Raw genomic sequence first — 22,625 nt, forward strand, 5'->3', positions numbered from 1 at the left:
CAAGTAATTTTCTTTATACAGAATTAGAAATTCTTAATATATACAAGTTTATAAATCCACATATAGGAGTTCCAAAAATACTGATTGTCGATCGGGGATATCGTCTACAGCGACCGATATAACCATCTAGGTCACATTCATTAAGACTGACTTGCCGGGCCCATAAAATACAAAACTCCCTGTCAGTGGCAACTGTGACATTGTGACAGGTCTGACAAAAAACGATGTTCGATAATGATAATCGATCGGGGATATCTTCTACAGCGACCGATATAACTATCTAGGTCACATTCATTAAGAAGTGACTTGGCGGGCCCATAAAATACGAAACTCCCTGTCAGTGGCAACTGTGACATTGTGACAGGTCTGACAACAAACGATGTTCGATAATGACAATCGATCGGGGATATCTTCTACAGTGACCGTTACAACCATCTAGGTCACATTCATTAAGACTGACTTGGCGGGCCCATAAAATACGAAACTCCCTGTCAGTGGCAACTGTGACATTGTGACACGTCTGACAACAAACTATGGTCGATAATCACAATCGATACAAACTTGGAGTCAACATTCATCAAGTTTTCACCGCATCGACACCTGTCACTCTGCTCACCCCAGGTGTCATCTTGGCCATTCTGAAATCGTCGGATTACTTTCTCTCTGCTAGCCTACATTACACTGTAATAATTCACTGTAAATCTGGATAAGCTAACTCATAAATCACGGATAAAGTATTTAGTCACTTCCCATTGAGCTATAAACTTGAGACGTATGTAGATCTTGGGCACTGACCTTTTAAACTTGGAGAATTGTAACTTTAGACACATTCAGTTTAAAAGGCATTAAGTAAAGCCTAAAGGATTTCAATATTTTTCTTAGCTGCTGAATCCAGCTGCTTACAGTCTTTAGCTGTCACCTTGAGCTATACCGTGCGTCATACATCTCTCATTGTATAATAAAAGTTCAGAATCGATCATAGTACGATTTTTATTCGTAAAACGGGCATTTTACAGTACAGTAATTGTCTCTCCCCTCGCGCCCTTTGACAATGGATTTTTCGGGCAAGTTTGGTTTGGAACGTTCTCAAGCAGTGGGAAAATTCAAACTCGCTATGACCTTCGAGAAACCGTACAAAATGGACAGATGATATTCTAAACCGCATAAATACGTAGAATTATAGACATTATAAACTATTTATCTTTTTGCTCTAATCGTGAGCTTTCACGCTGATAACGAATTCAAGATGGCGAATCAAAATCTAATAAACACCTAATTTAGAGTGAGTTGAATGGAAATTGTTGAACGCTATCTGTGCAACGCAAAACTATGAGATGAGCGTACACAGCGCACATTAGAATCATGTAGTGTGTGCCAAATTGGACCGATCGGGAGTTGAGCCTTACCAATAATGGGAATGGCAAATTTCTCGTTATGGCGCATATCCCACATTAGGAGGAGATTAATATTTCACCGATTTGATGGATTTCCCAATCGATTAGTTTAACCGATTCCAAGTTTGACAAATAGTCCAAATAGTCATGGCACTGGTATATTAAACAACATGTTCAGTTGGGCAGGAAAGCATACTATTGCACAATGGGTCTTTTCCAGTGACTGATACAATAATCTTCGTGAAATTTCATCCTTATAGTGAGTATTTACGTGTGATGTGTACACCGCCGGGACGCGTTTTATGTAAATTCATATAATGTACCCTGAGGACTATATGGGATAATTAATACGAGGGTAGATCAAATATATACGGTGATTTTTATTTTTACGTTCCATTGAGAACCTTAGGGTATATACTTATTATTCTTCTTGCATTCTTCAATATACTCTCCTGCGTGATGTACACACCTTTGCCAACGATTTGGAAGTTTCAGTATTCCCTGGTCATAGAAAGTTTGAGCAATCTTTCAACAAGGTGAAAGAAATGCTTAATCTTGCAATGGATATTTTGTACTGTTAATTTAGATTATTACTATAACAGGATACAATTTCTGGCGGTCCACACGTGAAGCAGTTGGCACTAGTGGGAACAGCGCTTAAGCTCGTGCAATTGTTTTTCGTACGCACTATTTTTGTCTTAATTTTTAAAGAACCTTTTTCTTACAGGTTTAATATACCATGTCACCAGCCTTAAAGTTTAAGATATCATTTCTAAAGATAGGGTAAACTGAAAAATTGTGTTTTTCTATATAGAGTGATTGTGCATTTGAAGAGGAATTCAGAGGCATCTACTGATCAGGTCCGAAGAAAAACAAACTGTTAAATAACAAATTATAAATCATGTACATACAGTAATAAGTATAAGTGCACATTATAACTGCAGCCGATTTTATTTAGATATGATTACAACATTGGCCGATTTTCTTACTTTAAATGCGTAATAACTCGTGGAATGATCAAAAACGAATATCTTTTCTTCTTTGTCTTCAGATAATTATGAAATGAAAATAAAAAAATATTTCTACCAGTTTCTAACTGGGCCACCACGGAGAAGAAACAAAATAAAGCAAATTTATTTTTTTGTGTTTTTTAAACCGATTTTAATTTAGTAAACTGATTTTTAAACTAGGTAGCCATAGAATTTGATACATAAAAGCAGAAAAATTAATTTATAATAATAATAACACTATTAGTCCCAACTTATACAGGGTGATTCGGTTTAGTGTTACCGGCACTTTCTGAGCTGATTTTACTATAAAAAATAAAGAAAAAAGTTCATATAAACATGGGTCCGGGAAATGCTTCCTTACTGGGTTATGGCCAATTGAAGATTTCACCACCAAAAATTGTGTGCAGGAGGTCAAATGATGATTTGCCGCGTGTTTATGAAGAGATATTTATAGGCGAATGCAACTTTTTCTAACGGATTTTTAGATGAGAAATTGAATAAAGTTCATCTCATAGCTGTATCCTCATTTAGTTTTTTTGTTATACTACAAAAAACAGAAATAAAATAATTTTGAAAACACTTTTTTAAGGTTTAACGGACAATTATTTTGTTAAATAGGCATTGAAGACCCACATTTTTTACAAAGAAACTTGCAGAAAATTTAATTCTGAATAAAATTATGTGCCACACGGCTATTAACAGCGAAGTATTAGTTTCTGGGAATTTAATTTTACAACAAACATTCTACCAAGCAAGAAATACGTATTTAGTAAATAAACACCGTAATGTATAAGGTACACAAATAACTGATTAGCATACAATTGTAAATACGATTTTAATAGATTAATGCTCAACTAAAAAACAATAATACTATTACTTTTTAGGACTATCCAAAATGCTTACATCATGTACCTACATATCTTTGTCGCGTTAGCTTTACAGAAGGTAAATTGTGTTTTTATAAGTTGGTATCACAAATCAGCTGTTCAACCAATACACTGCAATTTATTGAGGAATCCAAATTATTTGTTACCAATTCTGTACTAGTTTAATGAGTGCAATTTAATACAATTAATTTACTACTCGTTTGTTAGTGAAGTGTATTTTAAAGTAAACTTACTATCACAATTGCAATGCCTTTGTTATTTACAACGGAAGAATATGCCGACATGGTATTTGTTCTTAGGCGTTTGTGACGGAAAATGCAACCGCTGCTACTGCAGAATACCGAAGACGATTTCCTAATCGCAGAGTTCCAAACCCAAAAAAACGATCAGTGGATCATTTCGTACCCTAAGAGTAACAGGTAAACTTCCTAGTATTAATAATTATCGGGATCGCCCTGCCCAGAATAATGTAGATATGGAAGAGGCTATAATCATGGCTACTGAACGCAGTCCTGGTGTCAGTACACGGCGTCTTTCTAGGCGATTCGCAGTGTCTCAGTCTGAAGTATGGAGAACTTTGCGCAAAAATAGCATGTTCCCTTACCATAAACAACAAGTTCAAAGTATTCAAACCAACAGATCCTCCTCTTCGATTGGAATTTTGCAACTGGTTAATTAGAAACCGTCAACATCATAGAACCATTTTATTCACTGATGAAGCTCAAATTTACCCGAGATGGCGTCAACAACCTTCACAATGAACACACTTGGGCAGAGGGAAATCCACATAGTACAATCGTGCGCAACTTTCAACACAGATTTAATGTAAATGTATGGTGTGGACTCATTCATGATCGATTAATAGGACCATTCATTCTCCGAGGACATCTAAATTCCCGCATGTACCTAGAATTCCTTACAGAACAACTACCACTATTATTAGAAGATGTTCCATTAGCAGCAAGGTGCAATATTATTTATCAACATGATGGTGCCCCTGCCCACTTTTCCCATAATGTAACAATGCACTTAAACGAGCAGTTTCCCGGGCGATGGATTGGTCGCGGTGGACCACACACTTGGCCACCAAGATCACCAGATCTAACTCCATTAGATTTCTGTATATGGGGTTGGATGAAGAACCTGGTGTACCAGGAAAAAGTAAATACACGTGAAGAGTTTAATAAATCGAATTGAAGATGCCGCCGCACAAATCAAAAACAATCGTTGCAGCGTTGCGGAGGATAACTCGATCAATCAGAAAGCGAGCTGCTAAGTGTATTGAAGTACAAGGACTGATTTTTGAAACACTGTTATGAAAGTGGTACGTAGTATTATAAGCTTTAGATGAAAAAACAATAATTTTTATTTAAAACTTAATTTAAATTGCATCCTAATAAAATCTTAATGTGTAGGCTACTCTATGTCATTATAATGCGGTTTTCCTTTGCTTTGGAATTTCTTGCTTGGTAGAATGTTTGTTGTAAAATTAAATTCCAGAAACTAATACTTCGCTGTTAATAGCCGTATGGCACATAATTTTATTCAGAATTAAATTTTTTCTGCAAGTTTCTTTGTAAAAATGTGGGTCTTCAATGCCTATTTAACAAAATAATTGTCCGTTAAACCTTAAAAAAGTGTTTTCAAAATTATTTTATTTCTGTTTTTTGTAGTATAACAAAAAAAACTAAATGAGATACAGCTATGAGATGAACTTTATTCAATTTCTCATCTAAAAATCCGTTAGAAAAAGTTGCATTCGCCTATAAATATCTCTTCATAAACACGCGGCAAATCATCACTTGACCTCCTGCACACAATTTTTTGGTGAAATCTTCAATTGGCCATAACCCAGTAAGGAAGCATTTCCGGACCCATGTTTATATGAACTTTTTTCTTTATTTTTTATAGTAAAATCAGCTCAGAAAGGTGCCGGTAACACTAACCGAATCACCCTGTATATAAATTTGAAAATGAATTTTCAGGTAGTAATTTTATGGGCAGTATTTTTTATGAATTTTTAAATTTTTACTTTTAAAATCGGTTGAGTAGTTCGATCCGAATCATTTTTTCCGTTATTTCCTGTATTTATTTCTCAAGTATGCGTCACCACCGGCCCGCCGCGCAGTTGTCAATTATCATCTAATTAATCATAAAAGAGTTATCTAGTTAAACGCAGAAAATAAATAGAACATGAATGTTTTTTGTTCTAGTTCTTTATAGTAACGGTGTATAGGCTCGAAAAACGGGTTGGTGGTTTTGTTCAAATAAAACATTGCCTCATATTATTTAATGTTTGATACCAAACAGCTTTGGGAATTCTAATCTGACGTAGTATTGAAATTAAAGCAACAAACTATTCCAATTTTAACTATATATAATGTTAAAAATTAGTCAACATTGTGATAGTAAAAATTGTGATAATGTCATGACTGACTCTTTGTCGGATATACTACGGCATGTGGTATCGAACTACGCGCCGAAATAAATGTTGTTAACTTTTTAATTATGAATTTCGTTCTGTCCATATTCTGTAAACTGATAGACTGGCAGACAAAGAGAAGTTTTGCTGTCCCTCGAGTAATATGCTTCGCTAAAGTTCAACCAATAAATTTAAATATTGCACACAATTACGACTGATTGTTACACTAATTATAAAACTTAAGCATGACAAGTTATCATTATATATACAGACCTTATATATTATATACAGTGTAAAAAGTTTACAGAGGCGGTATTTGCACATACCTTGAACGTGCTCTTAGACCATTCGCATTTGCGCCAAAATTGTAACTCAGATATTTCCCAATATAGACTCAATGTGACAGATTTCAAAAAAATATTATGTAATTATAAACGACTTTTATTTTGGTACTTTTACATATTCTTTATGTCTTATTCACAATTTATCTTATGATTTCAAGATGACGGCCGATCAAATTTTGGTAAAGTAATTGCTATAACTCAGTTATTATGCATCATAGATCAAAACAAAAGGCTTTTTGAATTTCCTGGTAATTTGCAATGTTTTTTTTTTTGTTATTTTGAGATATATATAAAGTTTTTCGGACCGTGGCCGTACAATTTTTGAATAGATATACATATATTGATATAGATATAGATATGCTTATAGTAACGCTGTGAAAATAATGCCGTAATTTGTAAATAAACTTGGTATTAAGTGATATATATATATATACCTATATATATATATATATATATATATATATATATATATATATATATATGCATTGCTTAAATAAGTTCAGAGGCTACTCTCAACCAATAAAAGGTTTAAAGATGGTTTATCTAGAGTATTTCACAACATTAAAACTTTGTATTAAATTGCTAAGCAATTTTTATTCTTCCAAGTCTTTCGATTCTATAAGGTATGAAGTGTATGCCTTATACAATACGTATAAAACAACATTGATTTGTTATTATAAGTGGATACTTTTACACATAAAGTTTTGGATAGATTGTATTTAAAACAAGTTTATAATTTTACAAACAAATTTATATGTTTATCACGATTTTATCTTGTAAGATATATAAATATTTGAACGTGTTACAACATATATTAACATGAAAAACCTTAAAAAGTTACCATACGATCAGTCTTGTGCAAATTAGTCTAAGCTAATAACGCATCTACAGTTTGACATATCGAGATGACAGCCACATATGAAAACTACCTTTTCTCTGACTAAGCCAGAAGGTAAATTCATAATTAAGATTAGTTTTACGGTTAGATAAGAATTGCATTTCGCAACAAAATAAGTTATTTCTCTCAAGAGAACACAGTTTCCGAACTCTCTCTTCCCTGCCCTCCCACCACAAAACACCGTAACATTGCGATCACATCAAAATACAATCGGAAGCGCTTGGAACTCACAAGACATACTTTACTTTACTTATAAGACATCCATCTGATCTTATTTACCAAAAATAATAAAAGTTCATATTCGACATGCACATCCTTTATACATTATAATCTGACCTGTACAAGAACATGTCGAATCCCTAGACCAAAAATTATAAGTAGAACTTACAAACACTTTTTACATAATATTAGTTAGAAAATGGGGATGTTCATATGGAAAGTTTAACTTTACAAGTAGAACACTGTAATGATTATTTAATTACTTTATAAATACACTCTAGCTATATCCTCCTTCTTACGATGGGATCTGTTGTTTCGGACCTCTTCAATATGAAATATTTGGGCTTATACGTTCTGTAATAAATTAAATACAACATTTCTATGAGAAAGGCAAATTTTTGAATGATTACGTGATTCAGGAATTACTTTTAAAATACATTTCCAACTAAAGAGAATCAGTTTGACCTTTGTAACTTTTTTCTATTTTTACACATGAATTAAGTCACAACAGGATATTCTATAAAGTTTGGGATTTATTTGTCACTTTTGGCAAACACTATTGTTTGTTTAACATCCAGTCACGAGAGCCCTCATTCTTTCGAAGCAACAAGTAGTGCATTTCTGTATTGCTAGTTGTGATAATTATTTGGCCGGTGCTAACTGTAACATAAATAATAATGGTTATTTTATGGTTTTTCTCTCTGCATGGTGAATTTGAACATGTAAATATGACAACAGAATATCCAAAGTGTTAATAAACAATAATGGTTTCAGAATAAAATCTGTGTATTTTTTAATTTTTATATTATGATCAATCGATTCATCAAAATCGTTATTAGAGAAACGTTTCATACAGGATTTACTATAATAGGGGATTAGTATTTTAGAAATTGGATCTAATGATAAAATTGAAAAATTTTAAACAGAACAAAAAGTTCCAAAATGTTTTAATTTCCATTTTCATATCAATTCTGTTTTAAAGAAAATATTTTTAGTTTTAAAACGGTTTAAGCTACAGCACTGACACTTGGTACATATATTGTGAGTATCCTTAAGTACCATATAATCCTATAAAATAATGTCATTAAAAATGGCAATAGTTAACAACTTTCAATATTGAATTTCTTGAAAATTGAATTTTGTTACTAATGCATAATAAATTAATAAAAATGGGCAATGTAAGCTCAGAACCAATGATCCAAGTTTTTTATATGTCAAGGACTGACTGGGTTGTGATTACCTTTACATAATATTTAAAAACAAAGCACGTCAAATATATTGATCATGTGACAAAATGATGCCATTGAATGACACTGATGTTGGTAATATTTAAAATTCAATTAAAATAGTGGTATATCAACACAGTAATACAACAATACAATAATTTAAAGACAAAGATAATAGCTTAAACATTTTTTAAGATTTAAATAAAGTTTGTACCACTGGTTCTTCAATTACATTGCACATCTTTCACTAATGTATTTTTGTATTAGTACAACTCTCTAGTTATCTGATTGTAGAGCACATAAAACTGGTTAGTATAGGATGAATCTGATTGAAGAGCACATCACACTAGTTAGTATAGGATGAATCTGATTGAAGAGCATACTACACTAGGTATTATGGTATGAATCTGATTGAAGAGCACATCACACCAGTTAGTATAGTTAGTTTTATACAAGAAAACAGAATGCTTACAAAATGTAATTTTATTGTAAACATTATTTCTAATAATAAAGTATCCAGTTTGAGATTTAGTTTTTGTTTTATCAATTTTTATACTTTTGATAGCTTTAGGCTCAGTTTAATACAACACAAAGTTGATGTTTGAAAAAAACTGACTTCAGGATATGCAATATGTTCCAAATATTATGCACACTAAAGGTATCTTAAAAAAAACTATAAGAGATATAGCAAAGATTAAATGGACAAAATTGTGTGTAGTAAACAGACCAACAAATCAAGTTAGTTAAGTTAATTAATGGTTGCATCTTTCACTAGCAGCGCTCAAAAATGGATTTTTGGTAAAAATTTTCAAACTGTCACAGTTTTCTTATTAGTACCTATAATAATGAACCGTTTTTATTTTATTTTTTTTTTTTTTTTACATGAAATCAGCATTATTTTTTTTAGCTTTGTAGGATTCAAGTCAATTCTTTAAATATAACAACCCATTGTTTACTTAATAAAAAGAAAGTATATTTTTTGTTGATTTCAAAAATACCATATGTGTTACACTTTCCTTGTAGATTTCATCAGATAACTAATACAAACCTGTGTTGCATGGTTGTTTGAAGAGAATTTTTATTATTCTGTTCAGATAGTTGATAAACCTGAAAGTGATATTTCACTGCACATAGTATGGTTTCAGCTGTTTAGTGAAATACAGAAATTATATGACAGGGTAAGTCTAAAAATGACTGTTACTGTTATGTTTGTGACTAACTAGCAGAATAACATGTTAGTTTCAAATTGTATCATCTTATATATATAAAAATGAAACTGTTCGTGTGTAACAGCATCACTCACAAACGGCTGGACGGATTCGCCTAATTTTTTTTTTAATTTGTTCGTCTTGATCTGTAGAAGGTTATAGGATACTTTTTATCCCTTTCCCGATTCAGGATTCCGCCCCACTGGTTACAGAAATACCCATAAGAAATGCATTGCAGCAAACATATGTTATTAAGTGAAAGAGTCTTTTCAAATTTTTAATCAGCTGTTCTTTGTAAACATATATAATGCGACAAAAAATATATTTATATATAATTTAATTACTATTTTAAATTTCTTTACACTTATAGTAATATATAAAAATGAATGTTTGTGTGTTTGTCCTTTATATACTCAGAAACTATTGGACCGATCACTATGAAAATTTGTATTTTTCTATGTAGAAGGTTTATATGCAATGCCCATTGATGTAACTCACCACCAGGCTGTACTGCAAGATATAACAGTTATCAAAGCGCCTGCACATTATGAACTGCAATTACGACACAGTTACGTTTATTAAATAGCCAAACACTATTTGAAGGCAAAGAAATATACGGGCAAAGCTTAAGAGACGCGTGCGAAGCCGCGGGAAACAGCTAGTATTCTATAATCTTACAAAAAATAAAAATAAAGATTGATGACGTTCAATTGACGTTTAAATTAATAAAACTAATAAAACAACTTAATTAAATGTTTAACTAATCTTATCTTACTCTAACTAAAAATGGCTGTTGTAACACACTCACAAGACGACACCAATGGAGTTTTTTACTCACAGAGTATCATGTATTGAAATGTGCGTTATGCAGAAAAGAGGCCATATTGAAAACGTTTTGAAAATTAAAAGTTACTTGAAAACTGGGTCTTTACTTTCCTATTACATAAAACAAAATGTACTTATTTATTATATTCTTTTTTAATTAGGCGTAATTAACTTAACTACATTAGTTTATTGGGGTTTTTTTACTGTGCACAACTTTGTCCATTTAATCTTTGCTATATCTCTTATAGTTTTCTAGATCATTGCATACAATTTGGAACACGCTGTGTACAGCAACTTTGGAAAGTGGAATTCCTTTCTTAATAGCCATTACAAAGACTAATGTGGTAGGAAATGGTTTTTTTAATTTCGACTTTCAACATCAGACAATGAACTTTAGACAACCGTCAAAATCAATACAGATTTCATAAAGAAAAAATAGAGGATATGGTATTAGATCCAATTTCAAAGGATAACATGCTATTTTATGTTACTTCAATTGTTTGTTAAATTACAAATTTTGGATTATATGACAACCATTCTCAGCTTTAAATACACCGTCAAAGTCATTAGCTGTTGACAAATTGTAAACTATTTTGTTTTTGCATAAGTAAGATAATTGGGAATAAATAATAACCATGCAGACATCTGACATGATGATTAGTTATCAGTTCCCCATAACATCTGTCTCACAGTTTTGAACGTAAGCGTTCAAATTTATTAATTAGAGTTATTAATTTGTTGTAATAATATATTGAACAATTTTGTCATTAAGTTTGGGTAAAATTATTTCTTTTGGACAACGCATTTTTGTATACTCTTCTGTAATATAAAAGTCAATTTGGGCACAGCAGCAAATGTTATAAAAATGCGTCAACATTTGGAGTTATTCATATTTTGGGGAGAAAGTGATCATTATCTACGTCGATAATGAAGGTGTACATCATAATATTTTTGCTGCCACCTACCATTGCAAAAAGTTTTATAATTTCTCATGTTTTACTGAACATTTTTATGAGTCATTTCCAATCACCAAAACTATACACTTGTCTGTTGAAAAATTATAATCTTCATTTTTTTATTGTTATAGCACACAGAATAACATAGTAACTGAAATATGTATCACAAAAGCGGCATGTAATTGTATTACTCTTTAAACTTAGATTATTACTTTAAAAATCTCTTTAAGTATTTATGATTTTAAATAATCAGTATCTAAACTTATCCTTTAATCTTAATTATCCTCATTCTTCTATCGTTGAGGATATAATTACAATGTTTTGAGTAATAACATTATTATTGGGTTATATTTTTACCCCTATTTCACCGATGAACAGGTGTTTTTGAATGCAACTGTAATGAAACTGATTTATTTGGTTTACTTACCTGTATTTTTCTGAATAAATAGCTGTATGTTGTTTCAAAATTAAATTAATCTCTATGTTATCCTTATGACAAAAAACTTAAATTTCAAGGCTTCATATGCTGTTCTGAATTATAATAAAGAAAATTAAAACCCACTTTGCAAAATTACTGACCAAGGCTATGTTTTAGACTATTGTTATAATCAATTTATAAATAACAAAGGAATTGTGTTTACAAAAATCACCTTGTGGCTTTTTATAACTATAGATTCTGTTCATCTGTTCTTGTTTTATGAATAAGTTATTTGTAACTGACATATATTCATTAAAATTAACATATATCTACTAAATATTTAACACTTTCCAAATAGGTGCATGTAACCAGTGGTATACTCACAGGAGAACATGAAGTTCAAATCATCCCCTCAACATTTTGTAATTGGCTGAGCTTTAGCGAAGCCTATCTCTGGTGGGGCTGGAAAAATTTCATTTCTGTCTGTCTGTCCGTACAATATCTCGAAAACAAAATGACCTATAGACTTGTAATTTAGCATGAATCTTAATTTATACAAGAATGAGTTCTATGGTGCATCATTTTATATTTATGAAATGAGCTGCAAATTAGAAATTTTGCATGAAACCTCAGCAAAGTAGGCACTATGGCACATGGTGTGGCATAGTTATACCTTGTTTAACTAGATTAAAGAATAATGAGTTCTTTTCTAGGATGTATGTGTGTATACAGATGTGTATTTTTAGTTCTCAATAAGGTTTGATATGGGCTTATTTTATCTAGTAATAATATGAACTAACATTATGTAATATACACAATAAGAATTAATTTGGTGTGTACTGTAATAATAATTAAACTCTGTTAGATGTACGTTAATATTTTTAGATTAAAAATGTCACATAAACTCTAAAGGCACAACATTGCTATAAAATAAACTGTTGCTTTTTCAAAAGGGTACAACTATCAGTTATTATCGTTGATTATATCAATGGATAAGACAAAGGGATTATATTTTTGTGTCGCTCTTGTTATAAACCATAATAAACATGACTGTTGATGTTTTATAAAATATTATTTACTTCATGTTAACTTTAATTACAGCATAATAAAATCATCAGCCCATCTTGAATGATTACTGTAAATGTATTCTACTCTTAAAACATTAAATAAGTGACCTCGCCGGATATTGTGGCTAGGCCATGTCGGTGATCCCCAGTCTCTGGGAGTTAGCCCGTTTCCTTTGATCCAGCTTTTTTTATTTTAAGTTGTATTCCTATAGCCAATAGTAAATATATGATGTACATTATACCCCTTGGGGAGGAGGAGGGTTATTATGACCCCTCTTTTCTAAACATTGTCAGATTTTTACAATATTGTTTTCTAGAACTTGTGTGATAATGTTTATTTTTTGGAAAGCCAACTGACAACTTTGTGAAAATACATTAGAATTAGTGTGATTTTACAAGGACTTCTAATAGTACCATTATAACGAAAGTGTACTAAAAAGCAAGCATGGAAGAGGTCATGAAAAGTCTATGTTGACTATGACCAAAAGGCTCCTCTCAGGTACCTTGACCACCTTTGTATAAATTGTCTAATTTTGACCCTTTGTTTTTTAAACGTGTTTCTACATTTTAGAATACTCACAAAAAATGTTTCATCCCCAATTTACATTAGGAAATCAGAAAACTCCATAAAAAAACATGAAAATTTAGAACAAATTTGGTCATAATCTGACTAGTTTATAAAGTGAGGGTTACAGTACACCCTCTCCCCCAGGGTCCTTTTGGCCACAGTCAACATGACTTTTAATTACCTCTTCCCTGCCTGCATGTTTTCTGAGTTTCGTTTTTATGGAAATGGTAAAAGTACTTGTAACCACACATCCCTCATCAGTTGTTTGTTGTAGCAAATATGAATGTTAAAAGTCTAAAGCTCAAAATGATAAACTAGCCTATAGATAAGACATAATATTAACTTAATTATTAACTCAATTATTTTTCCTTTGTGTAAAATAAATATAAATGCCTTACAAACGATTTTTCAGTGTGAATAATAATAAATACAATTATTAGTATTCTACTTCAGTCAACTTTTGAATTATTTATTAAGATAAGTGATTATTTCCATCACAACTACAAAATAATCAGTGACCATGTATGTATAATCTGTGAAATTACTTTCAAATTGTGAAAAATTATAAAATTATATCTAATTAATTTGACTTATTACTTCTTCAATTAATTTACTCACTGGATTAAAGCATTGTAGATAATAAAACACATTTATAACTTCTTTTATTTTTTACTAATTTAATATATAAGTATTTGCAGTTTTAGAATTGAACGATCTGATCTTAGCATTTTGTGAAATGTTTCTCAGTGTACATTATTATTATATACATGTTAGCCACTAACTAATAACATAATGATTAGACTTTGATTTGTTTGGACAAACAACTCACAAATTAATGATGAATACACAATAAGAAATGAATACTTTGAAGCTACAATAACTAAGAAGTGAGATTAAAAAATTATAATCTTTCTTGTATTGTACAGAGAATTTGTCAATTTACAGTAAAATGTAATATAATTATTAAAGTTTCTGTATTGTATATTTTATATTCAAAATATACTTTTATTTTAAATTTAATTTGGTATTATTTTACAGTTAATTTTCTTATATTTGCCATACTTTACTAAATTTAGTTTTATTATTTAGTTCTTATTCTGTTTTAGAACAAATGAATGATAATAAAGTAAGTTTATTCATTATAAGCTTTTCTGAATATATAACTACATAATAAATTGTTAAATAATTAATATTACAAACATGTATCTTCATATAATTATTGAATTCTAAGAAATTTGACAGTAAAAGTGAAACAGATCTGATATTTAAATTAAATTGCAACAAGCACCACATTAGTAAAGAAGTAGCATCAATTGCAAAGCATTTGTCCACTAGCAGCCTTTTTATTTTATATCAAACTAAATGTTTGTTACTTTATACTTCTGTTTCAATTTTAAATAAGGACATTTTAGAGTTTAGAACACTAGTAATAACTACCTACTTTTATTGAAACTTAAAATTATAGGTTAATATGTTTAATTCCCAAAAATGTGGGTATCATTTTGCAGATACTTAAACTATCTCAAGTTTGAAAAAGTTGACCACTGTTGTCTATTTATTAAAATAACTTAATTGTTTTAGTCAGTAATTTTTCCACAACTAAACAAAATTATAATTAAATTAACAGTTTATTTAACAACTGTTCTATTGTGAAATTTATGGTTGTTTCAATTAGCTTCTTTTTCAAAAATAAAAAAGTTATTGCCATATGACATCAAATGCTTAAAATACTAATCTTAAAATATAATCTTATGTTATCATAGGCTCATAACTACAGTAACATTTATCAGTTAAAAATTTGTCATAAAAAATTAATTACTAAAACACACAATACTCACAAATATTGAATTGTTGCTGTTGAGTAGAGAAAATATAATGTCTTTATATTTTTATTTTGTTGAAAATAGGAACCCACCCTGGTAATGGTCCACCAGCCCCACTGTTTTATCAAAATTATTACTTTAAAATTGACATTTCATTGCAATTTGCAGTTTATTGAAAAGTCCTACACTAACAACTTATTACTTAATTTATCACACAGAGCATCACCTATAAAAACCATAAATTGTTCAATGTCCAAATTGTAAAAAGATATTGCATAGTGCTCTATTGTATATTATTGCGCGAACATTGGAACGGATCCGTAGCTTGTGCGCAGCGCTCTGCGCCGGGCAGCTGATATGGATTGGTGACCTTCGGCAACAGTTGTGAGCACTCTGTTTAGCCAGCACGTATAAAAAAAATCGTGCTTCTAAAGTCTAATCATACGACTTGGTTTTTAACTACTTTTATTTCAAAATAATCTAGTATAATAATATTTTATTCAATTTTACTTCATTACTTTTAATGTTGACAAACAGATGGTCCGTTATCAGGTTAGTGAGTCATTATTTTAATGGCACTGGCTACACTACAGCTAGGTGGCCGTGGTACGAAGTAGTGTTGCCACTGAGTTTATATTTTCCCTGCCTGCGGGATTTTCTCAGCGGGATATTGATTCCAAAAAATAACCTATATGAATTAATTATATAGAAAATATGATGTTTAGTCAAGTAAACATATTCGAATAGAAGAATTGGGTATATTTTAACTTTAAATTTCCTCATTCGATAAGAGATTTTATTTAGAAAGCATGCATTATTGTTATGAAAATAAGTATACTTTAGCTCAATATCACGTGTCTTTAGTTTCTAATTATAGATTTAATAACTGTTGAGACATAGTCAGGAAACGAACGCGAAAGCCTCTCGAAATAGTAAAATGAAAATAAACTACAACAATTTATATTTAGCCTCTACAATAGAATTTTGAGCACAGTTTGTTGTTGCGGTTACCTATTAATATGCTGTTATTAATTTATAACTTTTATTATTGTAAAATATGCAATAAAGTTGGGAAAATATGTTATCTTACCATCTTATTTCCACCTACAACCGGCATGTCAGATTCTCTTAATATGTTAACGGATCACTACCAGACTAAAATTAAAAATACATAGCTAACCATTTGCGTATGCCTGTAAAACTATTTTTAATTAATCGAGTTTGAAATCGAAACAATTTTATCGAAAGACTCTTACTCTAGAATCGCCATCTTCAAATATAAAAATGTGTTACAGTTGGTAAGGGAAATGGGAATAAGAAGAGTTTAGCTATATAAATGTGTTTCAATGACAAGCCTAAAACTTACTTTCTTTCATATAAATGAATATCAATTTAAGGAGCAACAGAAGGGTCCACATTAACTTTGTACAATTCTCCTTTTCCTACAGAATATGCTATTTATACAATTCAAATAAAATCTAGGTCAATACTTTATTGTAATGCGAATATTGAGTTTAGCTGCAGTTCACCACCATAGCTGCATTACATTGTTTTAGTTTATTTTTTCTTTTCAAACGAGCAGCTTTTGTCTGTCTGTATATACTCGTATTTCCCACTCCGTTTTAAAGCAAATTAACTATGCTGTAACAAATCAGGAAGTTGAGTTAGGCTAGTACAGATATTATAGAACGGAAATATTTACATGGGTTTAAAAAATTATTCACTTTTCATTCATAATAAAATAGTTTTCCAGGTAGTTTTATAAGGGGGTCAAAACTACTGTGAAAAAATTACACAGAGGGAGTTTTCATTCAGATGAGAGAAGTTTTACGTTTATCGTTGGCTACACTGATTGGCTAGCTAGGCCAGTTTCAGTTTCAGTTTGACAGATTAGCGCTTGTATGAGAGGCTGTGATTGAAGTGATTGATTGTTTGTTTCTCGGTGTTTTTGTTTATTGCTGACAGGCGTTTCATTCTATCTTCTTTCACCACCGTAAGTGTTTATTACGTTTTCTTATACTTTTAATTCTTTTATACGATATAGACATAATATTGTAAACAACTGAAAACATTGCCATTGATTAAACTATTCCACAGTTGATGATTCATTCTAACCACACATACTGTATGGCCTTGGCAATCGTATCAAATCTCTGCACAGGAAGCGAGCCTATCCTTAATTGAATTTAAAACGTGATTGCACTCTTTGAATGCTAAAGTTGCTACTCCCTTGGATCAATAGACAGTTGATTTTGGCCTTTGGAAACCAGTTGCACTTAGTCTCTGTTGCAACAGTTGTAAATTTGACTTCATCCAAGGTATGCCTTAAAAGGCAAGGTTAAGTTAGATGGTCACCTATGATCATATCTTGTCTTACAACTTAAATGTAAAGATTATTTATTCAAAGAGCCTATATTCAAAGATGCAACTTACCACATTAACCATATGTTCTGTTTGTTTTGGCCTGTAGCCTAAGCTGAATTTTAGGTAAAACTATGGCATCAGTCAGTATTTGTTGTTGCATCGGCTATTTATTTACGTTAGCACTTTAGCTAGCCTATGATCCAAACTATAAACAACACAGGCCTACATAGACAAATGTTGAACAATGTAAAAGTTCATACTAAAGATTGATCATATGCTTGACTTGGTCCACAGTGCTATGTTTTTGGTAGCCTATGCATATTTATGGTACCTTGGTATTATTTGGAGGATACTAGTTTTGGAAGAGTTTTTTTTACCGGGGTACTAAAAAATTACATTATTAAAAAGAACAGACTTTATTTCACTTACTGTCAAAATTACATGCCATTATTACGATTGTTTCTTGTTTTCTGCCTCCCTAAAGGAAGCAATGTCAGTGAGGAGGTCACTCTGTCCCTAGCTACCATTTGTTATTAGGCTATATACGAAGGTAACTATAAAAAGTTAACCAGCGCTTAAGTGATCTGAGCTTGAATTTAGGTAGTATCTTGAGGAATGTTTTGCTTTTTTCACTAGAAGTGTGGGACCACCTAAGTCCACACTGATGGCTAGAGGTATTTCCTAATAGTACTTTTCCAATCTCAGCTCATGTCCCAGACTGTCCAACTTTTCCTATGTCAGATCACGTTTAACGATCTGGCAAGTGATCTGAGGTTTGGAAAGTACCAATCAGAAATGTATCTGGCTTAGGTGGCTCCGGACTTCTAGTGGAAAAAGAAAAACATCCCTCAAAATACTAACTAAATTCAAACTTAAATCATGTGAGCGCTCTTTAACTTTTTATAATTATAACACATTAGTATGAAGGTGATAGCCTTCACTAGCACTCAGCTAATAAACTCATCTGTAGCTTAGGAAATTAATACATAAGCTACAAAATTGGGGACGATTTTAGGAGTTAAAATTTGCTTTTAGAGCTATGAAGAAAATAACAAGTATTGTAGAAGAGATCTTTCTGAAAAGAATGGTGTTGTTTTGGAAGCCCTCTAGCATAATCCAATCCAGTGATAATCAATTTAACGCTAATGTCACAAAGCCAACAATCGCAAGATTCTCATAAACAAAAATGGCCGCCATGCATAAACGGTAAAAGATCAAATTATTTAAAAATAATTTTTGAACCTCTTGTGAATATGGTAAAAACATATAAAAAATGAAAATATTTAAAAAATAGTCAAGCAACCCTCATTGGACCATTTCATATGGATTGACCCTTTGTAATATATTTTAATTCTACAACAGTGGGCATTTTTGTTAGAACTGCTAAGTGGAATTGGCATATTTGCTAGGGATTTCTGAAAAATATAGTATATTTGCAACACAGTATACCAAGTATTATAACTTATATAATTATTTGAATAATTTTTATTTGAGTTACTTTTCCTAAAATGATCTAAAACCACTTTTAACAACTTCTTAACATTAATATTTTAAGTTTCAGGAAGAATTTTTATGAGATCGCAGATCATATATTGTACAAAAATTATTGAAATGTTTTAATTTTAGGTCATATATCAATTAGTCCAATCATCTGAGTGTGAAGGAGGATAGCAAAGTTGTAAACATTCACCTGAAAATTTGTGCAGGAAGAATAATAAATTATGTGTAACAACAACTTTTGAAGTAAATTTAAGAGTGTTTTATACTTCTTTCTCTTTTAACCAGTTTGGTCACAGTTCCTACTCTATCTCTATGGTGGAGTTTATTCATCTTTTCTACCTCCATGGTGAAGATTATTCATTATCTTTTCCTTTGTTATTTCGGTTTTGTTTGCTATTACATAACTTATGTGGGCATCTCGATATTAATTTTACTGATCAGTTAGATTTGGTTGCAAAGTCATTTACAAAGCTCTTTCTGTTGTGAAAATGGTGTTTTAATCACTAGTGAGTGGTATTTTTCTGCATATTCGATGTAAAAGTTTGAGTTAAGAATGCATTTTGAAGTATATCACTGTTATTGTAGGAGAATGGACAGGAAATTTGTGTCTTTTTCTTTTACTCAATGGAATTTGAATTCTTTGTGCACTGTCATTGTTACTTTGCCCTGCTATGTAGAATAATATTATAGGTTATAGGCCTCTTGGAGTTTTATATTTTACTGATTAGTAGAATCTCGAGGAATGTTTTTTTTTTCGTTGCCATCAGTGCAGGACAGGATTGAAGCAGCCAACGCTGATTGCCAGAGGCATTACTGTCAGCCCATTCAGTTACCAGTTCCTTTTATTAATTGACAACCTTTCCAAATTTAATTGTTTTCTGTTATTTTTTATTATTTTTACTTTCTAAGTATTTTCCTTTTGAAAATGAAACAAAAATTGTTAAGTAACTAAAGTAAACATTGATTCATTATTTTCAGTAAATTATAAGAATACTTAATAAATTAATATGTAAAAATAAAACTTAAAAAATATTTACTGCATTCAAACCCTTGATTAATCAAGGATTAAAACACATTATATGTTTCTTTTTTTTTAATGACAACTGTCAGTTTTAAACATACATAACTCTCCAAATTAAAGTCAATGCAGAATATATACATCATATTTAACAAAAAAAAACTGTAATAAAAACTAAATTCTATATATGAAATCAACATGCTAAAATAAAACAATTACCTGACCATCTTAGAATTTGATGAAATTTGGAATGAATATAGTCCTCATATAGATTAAAAGAAAATTTCCAATTTTTCCCCAAATATTTCAGATGGTTTCAAAAGTATGTAGAGTTTCTCAAAATCTACCAAAAAACAATTTTTTGAAATCATCATAAGAGGTTTACTCCTGATCGAACTAGAGAAATGGGAGTGGTGTCATTTTACTCCGTTTTAAATGCTCTTTCTTTTGGTGAACAACACAACATACTTTAGCATAAAAAGTTTTTTTTTAATCAAATTAAAAATGTTTTTCTCAAAAAGTGTGAAAATTAAAAAAATCCTATAAATAGTTAAATTTTTGTTAAGTGAATCTCAGTTTCAAAGTGAGAGGCTAATGGGTTCATAGTTAAATAATAATTTAAAAAAAGATTTTTTAAGACGTTGTTAATCAGCCAACCAGCTACAGATTTTTTAACTCTATTAGATTAATCATGAACTTAGAAGAACATTTTTAACACTTACATATTAGGTATAAGTTGTTCAGAATTGAAGATTTATGAAATTTTTATGGCATGTTATTATGTAACACTCCTTCCTGTAGGAGTGGTGAAATCAACTTCACAAAGTATATATGTCAATGGTATCCACAATATGTCTGTATGTAGAAACAGCAAGGTGCAGGCAGATATGTCACTTATTTCATCTTCTTCCTTCATTCTTCTCTAACACGCACTATACACCACTTTTGGTCATATGCAGGGGTTATATATCCATTTTTGTCATTTACAGTTTTTCAGAGCATTTTTGGATAGTCACTGTTTCCTTTGTTGTATCTACAGATAATATTATGTACATATTTGATATACTTTAATTTACAGGGATAAAAGCATGATGTTCCTGTTTACCCTTAATAGTTACTGATTGACTGAAATAGCTATTCATAAATTTGACAGTGAACATACACATCTTGGGTGGAGAAGGTAAAATTAATTCCAGATAGATTTTCAACTACACATACATAGAGTGGGAAAATAGTTAAAATTTGGTCTTCATATACATATTGTACACTTTTTCTTTCATCAAGACTTTTCATTGAACCCCCAACTTCATCACATAGTCTTTTTCCATAGGCAGTAGCAAAAAATTGCCACTCTGCCTCTACACCAAAATCTTGCTTATGAAAGCTGTAGGTAATAAAGTTTTTCCTTTTTTTGTAGCACATCCATCTGTATAATTACCAATCTTTTTGGCACTCACTTAAACAATCATCTATATTATCAGAGTCTCCTGATTATTATTGAAAAGTGTCTCCGTTCATTTTTAAATAAAGTGCATTATAAAATTAAAAACCGTTTTCAACTAGACAATTATTTTATAAATAACTAAATTGCCATCTTAGGGTCAACCTTCTTTTAATTACTCAAATTATAATTATGATAATAATCACCATCATAATGAAATTAAGTAAAGTAAGGGTGCATAGTATGAAATTTATACAAAAACTTGTAAACACCCTTGCTTAAATTATTATTTTGAGTATATTCACATTACTGTTACATTTATTGATTCATTAAGATTTCCCCCTCATACTGTGTTTCTCACACGATTAGCTTGTAAAACAATTAAGGAGGATATGTGACTAAATTTTCATTACTTTATTTCCAATTTAATTCCTGTAAGGTATCGTTTATTAAAAATTTACATAACTGTTTAAATAGGTTATTCTTTCATATAGTTATTTATAAAATGTTTATTTGTTAACCCTCTAAATCACACAGACTAACATGCTCAGTCTAATGCATTGCAATTTACCAACTCTATAGATTTTGTCCCAATAACTACATTGGGCAGAGCTCAAATTCTCTATAAGAGAGAATGACTGGTCAAGGTTTTTCAGAAAATCATAAAGGTTAAAAATTACCATTAGCCTTACACACTATTCACCATAACAAAATACCATTTTGTATTCAAAGATATTTTGTTTCTTAAATAGAGTTTTGTCATTTGATAGAGTAATTTATGCACATCTGTATATCATTATTTTATGCATTGACAGTACAATTATTTTTAACTGTATGATAATAACACTACTAACATATAACAAGTTTGGAAAATAATTAGGTACAAACTTTTAGTATTCGTAATCGAACTTTACAAAAGGCAAAATTAGAGACCTTTCTGTCACCAAGGTTTTAGTGTGAGCTATGTAGACCTACAATACCAGTAGTGGACCAAGAAATTTGCATGTCAGTAAAGTTCTAAAGTAAGAAATGGTGTA

General features: G+C 30.8%; 2 protein-coding genes across 6 annotated transcripts in view; one reads left to right on the top strand and one right to left on the bottom strand.

The window, feature by feature from the left end:
• LOC124354007 overlaps positions 1 to 15,570 on the bottom strand; it is a 292,185-nt gene extending 276,615 nt beyond the window's left edge. For both annotated transcript variants that reach the window (XM_046804121.1, XM_046804120.1), the window contains exon 1: positions 15,281 to 15,570. The gene's annotated coding sequence lies outside the window, so the exon portion shown is untranslated. The remainder of the gene's footprint in view (positions 1 to 15,280) is intronic.
• Positions 15,571 to 17,135: 1,565 nt separating this feature from the next.
• LOC124354008 overlaps positions 17,136 to 22,625 on the top strand; it is a 66,538-nt gene continuing 61,048 nt past the window's right edge. For all 4 annotated transcript variants that reach the window (XM_046804124.1, XM_046804125.1, XM_046804126.1 and 1 more), the window contains exon 1: positions 17,136 to 17,258. The gene's annotated coding sequence lies outside the window, so the exon portion shown is untranslated. The remainder of the gene's footprint in view (positions 17,259 to 22,625) is intronic.

Source organism: Homalodisca vitripennis, chromosome 2, assembly GCF_021130785.1.
Source record: "Homalodisca vitripennis isolate AUS2020 chromosome 2, UT_GWSS_2.1, whole genome shotgun sequence".
In the NCBI taxonomy this organism is placed as follows: domain Eukaryota; kingdom Metazoa; phylum Arthropoda; class Insecta; order Hemiptera; family Cicadellidae; genus Homalodisca; species Homalodisca vitripennis.